Source organism: Cupressus sempervirens, chromosome 3 (assembly GCF_028749045.1).
Source record: "Cupressus sempervirens isolate cs-2001-9-10 chromosome 3, ASM2874904v1, whole genome shotgun sequence".
In the NCBI taxonomy this organism is placed as follows: domain Eukaryota; kingdom Viridiplantae; phylum Streptophyta; class Pinopsida; order Cupressales; family Cupressaceae; genus Cupressus; species Cupressus sempervirens.
Genome location: NC_143120.1, coordinates 750059097 through 750065673, shown reverse-complemented (window position 1 = coordinate 750065673; position 6577 = coordinate 750059097). Strand labels below are relative to the sequence as shown.

Genomic DNA, 6577 nt, shown 5'->3' with positions numbered 1-6577 from the left:
AAATTTTATTTAAATCATAATTAAAAATATTAGTATAACATAATCTTAAAACAAAATTAATTTTTTAATATTTTATAATTACTTTGTTTGATTTTTATCCAATAGTAATTTAATTCACGATATTATAATGCATCATTTAAATACTATTTTTATATTATCTATTTTAATTAACTAAATAATTATGAAATAATACTTATAAATAAGTTTTCAATGAAAAAATATTTATTATCGTTTTTAAAATTATTTAATTATTTATAAAAATATAATAATTATTTTTTATTTTTTTTATTTAAAACTACCTAAAATTAAAAAAAATTAAAAAATACAGCGGATTCTAAATATTCAAATAAAAAAATATTATCTATAATTTTTATAACAGCATGATTTATTTCACTGAGTGTACTGTCACACCGGACATCACAACCAAGGCAGTCCAGGGGTGTAGACAGGCAGCGGCTCGGTGCAAATATGTTACACCGTAGCTGGTGCCTTAAGTGATTAACTTCTATCACGACTACTGGAACACGTTCAAGTAGTGGGCCCTCTCCCCCTATTTTATAAGTCGTTGCACACAAATTTGAAACTTCTATATTTTCGAAGTTCAGAGGAATCGAGCGCAAAACTTTCTTGGAGTGACTACATACAATGTATTCGATTAACACTACAGCTGTCTGCAATCGTAAGGCCCTACGTTTGCATCTGTTGACGTCACGTCATTTTCCGTTTCACACCTGTCATCATCTTTGCAATTTCACTTGTGCAACTGCAAACGTATGGACTGACGTTTGCATGCTTTGACTGAACATTCCACACCTCACCTGGGCCTTGTTATAAATATCTGATGACTCCAATGTCTTCTCACCCAATTTCAAATCCATTTCGATCTCAAACATTTCAGCCTCGACTTGTACAAAGCACCATGTCTGCAACTAAGCCCGCCTCAGCACCGCTTTTAACGCCCTACCAAATGGGTCCTTTCAATTTGGCTCACAGGTCTTTCTCTTCTTCAAATCAAAATTGGTTTTTTTAACTTCTGATGCACGTTTTTTTCTCCCTAACAAAACCCCCTTTTATGTTATTTGCAGAGTGGTTTTGGCTCCTCTAACGAGGCAGAGATCGTACAACAACATTCCTCAGCCGCATGCAACCCTGTACTACTCTCAGAGAACAACACGCGGTGGCTTATTGATCGCTGAGGCGACTGGTGTCTCTGATACTGCTCAAGGGTGCGTCAGGGCTCCACTCACTTTCGTTTTCACTTTTCCCCTAAATATTCCAAACATTCGAATGTTTATCCATAGGATTTCTGTTCAAATTGTAGGTATGTAGATACGCCTGGAATATGGACAAAGGAGCAGGTTGAAGCGTGGAAGCCCATTGTGAAGGCTGTGCATGACAAAGGGGGCGTTTTCTTCTGTCAGATTTGGCACTGCGGAAGAGTCTCTCATGTGGGTCAGTATTTCTACTCTTTCCCCTGTTTTTTTTTTTCCAATTTGGTTGGCTCTCCTCCACAACAAATAGTGTGTTGTGTATTTACTGGGCGCCTTGGAATGCAGATTATCAGCCTAATGGCCAATCTCCAGTTTCCTCCACAAGCAAACCAATCTCTGGAAAGATCTCTCTTCCGAATCGAAAGGATGTGTCAGATTTCTCTGCTCCCCGGCCTCTGAAAACAGAGGAAATTCCCAATATAGTTGCTGATTTTCGAAATGCTGCCAGGAATGCAATAGATGCAGGTATGTTTTTGTATTCTGATCTATCTTGGTTTGAAGAAGAGAATGTTCCTTTTGTTGACATAATCAATCCTTTTATGAACAGGGTTTGACGGTGTTGAGATCCATGGGGCACATGGGTACCTTGTGGACCAGTTCATGAAAGACAGCGTGAATGATCGAACAGATGGCTATGGCGGAACATTGGAGAATCGTTGCAGATTTGCACTTGAAGTTGTGGAAGCAGTGGTGGATGAAATCGGAGCAGAGCAGCTTATTCAGAAGCGTATGACTCAAATCCAGAGGCACTAGGACTTTACATGGCGGAGGCTCTGAATAAATATAAGATATTGTACGCTCATTTCGTTGAGCCCCGGATTGTTAATTCGGAGACGACGATAGCGAGTGAAAAGAGTCTGATTCCCATAAGAAAAGCATTCAAGGGGACATTTTTGGCTGCAGGGGGTTATGATCGGGATGATGGGAACGAAGCTATTTCCAATGGCAAGGCAGATTTGGTTGCTTATGGCCGACTGTTCTTGGCAAATCCGGATTTGCCAAAAAGATTTGAGGTGAATGCGCCCCTCAATAAATACAACAGAGAAACATTCTATACTGCCGATCTTGTTGTTGGATACACAGATTATCCATTCCTCGAATCTTGAGTGCTTTTTATATGTCCAATGTAGTCATACCTTCTCCAGATGTTTGCAAGCCGAAGTTCTCATTAAGTTTTCAGACAATTTATCTTGTGTTACAGATCAATCGATTTTCAATACCATGAAATATGATAAGTCAGTATTGGCAAACTTTTTTAAAGAGGAAGATTCATATGCGTTGACCATTTTTGTCTTCTAAATTTAAATTAGGGTTCATTGAAATATCCGATAAAACACAGATGGTATATTTGAACTTTAAATATTGAATATAAAATTTATTATTAATTGTGATTTAAGGATGTATTTAAAGTACAAAAAAACATGTCGTATTAGCTGTTTTACACTTTTGAATTGTATAGACGCGCTAAAAAAATTCTAAGAAAGTATGAATCTATAGGCTAAATTTTTAGACAAGATATTTGTTTTATTTTATTTTAAGAGGGGTAAACGCTTTGACCTGGAGCTATGAACCAGTGAGGCCACAAACGGGGGACCTCATCCCCATGAGATTTGAACCTTGATGGTAAGGATAACAACGCAACAATTTAACCATCACAAGATATTTGTTATTGTTATAGGCAACTTACTATTTTATGTGATTTTCATAATATGTATAATATATATTTATGATAAATATATAATATATAATATTAATATGTTTCTATTTTGTATTTGATGATTGTATATTTATATTAATTTAGAAACTTGTTATCATATAATATAATAAATTTAAAAACTTGTTTTTAGTAATTTTTAGTGTTAGATTTTTTTTTAAAAACTTTTATATATAATTATATTATTTAAAAATCTCTTAAAGTAAGTATATGAACTTAGAAACTTGCTTCTTTTATTTGAGATTTTTGTATAGATTACTAATTTATAATTATAAGTCATTCATAGAGAATTTTACATATATGACTAATTTATATAATAATTTTCTAAAATATAAAATATTTAAACTCAAAATGATCTATTAAATTATTTTAAAACAAAAAAATCGACACTCAACTCTTTTTTTAAAACGTAAAATGAAAGGTATGACAAAAGTTTAGCCATTATGAAAAAATCATATGACACGCAGGGGCGGCCGTCAAATTCCAAGCCTACGTAGGAGTGCCAAATTCACCAAGGCAGATGTAATCTAATAGGGAGAGGTTCAAAGTCAATAATTGCCATTAAAAGTGTATATTGCAACAAATGTTACATAACAACTTGTATTTGTGTAAGTATAGTAGTTTAATTAGATATAAAATAGATATAAAAATCTAATAGTTGGGTTAAATTAATATTTTAATATTTATTTAATATTTTCATTTTTATAATGAAAATTTTATTAAAAAATTCTAAAAATATTTTAAAATTTATCATTTTTAAAAAGGACATATATATGTAAATATTTCAAAAATAATTAATATAAAAATAATTATAATTTGATATACTTTCTAATTTATCATATTGTTATTATTGTACTTGGTGTATAAGTCTTTTATTTAAATTGAAAGATTACTAAATATGTTTTATATATTTCATATTTTTATATATAGTTGTTTAGAAAATATTATCTTATAATTCCTAGAAGTTAGCTCCTATAAGACCCCAAATATATGAGCCAATGAAATTAAAGTAAAATAATTTTAATAATTTTAAAACTTAAAAATCTCACATATAAACAATAGAGAAATAAAAATAAAAATACTTACATATAATTGCTTATTATAGAAAAAGATTAATGACTAATTAACACAAGTGATTACAATATTATTGGTCTACAAAAAGAAATGGAGAGTCTATGGTGGAGTCTCAATTGTAATCACACTACATAGGTGGGGACAAGTTAAAATAGGAAAATACGTCGCACCCATAGATATGCATTATGGGAGAAACATTTATGTTTTTTTCCATTATGAAAGAATGATAAAGTATAAAAGTCTAAAAACATCTATATTTACCTGAAATATAAAAGTGTTCCATTTCGCATGAGTTAAAAAAAAATATTTAATGTTCAGAGGAGGGGACTATTTTCTACCAATGAGAATGTCATAAGAATAGATGAGAAGTAATAATGTGGAACCAATCAAATTGAGTGGTGTGCTTATAGTTAAGGGGAGTGAATTTAATTCACATTGTCATATTGAAAAATTATCTAAAGTAACGTTCAATAATATTATAAATGTTTAAAGTGATTAATAATAGAGCTCATGAAGGAATTGGAAGGGTGGAATAGAAAGAGATGAATTTCTTTTTATTGAATTGGAGATTTAAAATATGAGTTATGCAAATTCATCCAAGCTTACTAGAAAACTGAAAAATATTGGACTTCTTAGTGTAATGGGCAAATGGGATACATCATAATATAATGGAGTGCACCCTACTTACACACATGAGTATTGAAGGAATACCAAGATTCCTCCGTAAGGGAGATCTAATTAGTAATTGAAAGGAACTACCAATGCATGATCTTCTCAATATGGAAGTCTCTTGGGTTTTGTTCCTCCTTTCCTTAAGAGAAGGAATCATAATGTAATGAAAGTAGTTTGACTAATTTAAAATACAAGTAATGTAAAAACACATATGATAGCTAAGCACATAAAAGGATCAGATTTGAAACATCAAAGTATGTTCTATGAGATGACAAATAAATAATTAAACTCACCTTGAGGGTCAATTCAAATCTAAAAATGGATTGTTAAAATTGAGATCTTATTCTAAAAATCTGGAAGCCTCTAGAAAAGGTTGACTTGGAGATTCTAGGTTGACCTAGGTTGAGATCACAATTGAGCTCAACTTGATTTGCACCAAAAACTTGAAATGTGAATGTCTGACAGAAGTCTAAAACCTTAGTTCCAAAATTTGAACTCATTGTTTTAAAAACCTATAGATCTTCTCCCACAGACATGGAAAATAGATTTTTTTGTGGGGGTGGGGGAGGGTCTTGTCTTGATCAAGCCCTAATTTAGGAATTAACTATGAAATGAGAAGGTATGTGAAAGTAATACAAATGTGAATATTCACCTTACCTACAAAATCTTGAAGGATGGATTAGAATATATTATCCATAGATGTTTGAATGCTTATATGTTGATGAATGATGAAGAATAATAATGTAGGACATCTCCACTATTGGTGTAAATACGTATTCATTATTTACACTTTACTTAGGTTAATGCATTATTTAATTATTTATTAGTTAGTCACCTAGGAGTTTGTGTACTTTTATGAGTTGTCATGTTGACAATACAGAAGTAAGCAACTCTAATTCAACACATGGTGTCTACAACACTAGAGTTTTCATAATTAATTGAGTTGTCATGTAGACAACACAATTATTTGCACTCTTATTCAAGCACATGGTGTCTACAACATAATTTTGCGTAGTACACCTTTGTATTCTTATCCTCTCATCATCGCACTTACTCCTGTGCTTAATGGAGGATAATCCACTCCTGGTGGACATGTGCTTGGTTGTAAGACTTATCAATGTGCTAACTCCTAGACATTCTAGAAGCATTCTATAGGCCTTTATATTCAGGTACTCCTAGTGTACTTGTACATGACAAAACATTGAATGACAATGAATCAATTTTGGATATTGTTATTTTGATCATACCTTGTTGATCTACTGTTGTGCTTGTGCTTGAGTTCGTTGATCTTGGGTGATTTTTCTCTAAGGCAAATTCTTACATGGTATCAAAGCTGAGGAAATTTCTCTTCATATAGCCGTTCGAGACCTTTCTTGCTTCACCTCTTTGAGGACACCTCGACCCATATCTAGAGTAATGTAGTCATCGGGAGCATCTAAAGCCAAAAAGGACCTTGCCATTGCATCTGGAATGTCGATTTAGTGAAAATTGACTATAAATTCGCCTATCCTAGGCCATAGTCGAATTTGAGGAAATTTTTTTTGCAAACCAACACCCAAAGGCCCGATTTGTAAATATGCTATGATCATTATTTAGATCTACAATTTATTTTAATTCAGATTGGTATTTTAGTTTTTCTCTGCAAATTTGGCCAGTAGGGCCTGCAAAGAAATTTTGCAAGAACCGGGAAATGAAACCCAAGCCCCCACAAGGAATATTCCTTTGTTAGTCAGCATTTACATCTAGCGAGCACAAAATTTTTGGCTGACAACACATTAATCTCGCACTTAATCTAGCATCGACCTTTACCACATCAAGCGGGCACACAACTACCTCTGGCAAACTT

At 32.6% G+C, this 6577-nt stretch overlaps 1 pseudogene across 1 annotated transcript; it reads left to right on the top strand.

Annotated features, from left to right (window-relative positions):
* Positions 1-860: 860 nt before the first annotated feature.
* On the top strand, positions 861-2531 carry LOC149568986 (putative 12-oxophytodienoate reductase 11; annotated as a pseudogene). The gene is made up of 5 exons (XR_016362674.1): positions 861-993; positions 1086-1226; positions 1322-1452; positions 1557-1736; positions 1819-2531. The product of XR_016362674.1 is annotated as a putative 12-oxophytodienoate reductase 11 (transcript).
* Positions 2532-6577: the final 4046 nt, after the last annotated feature.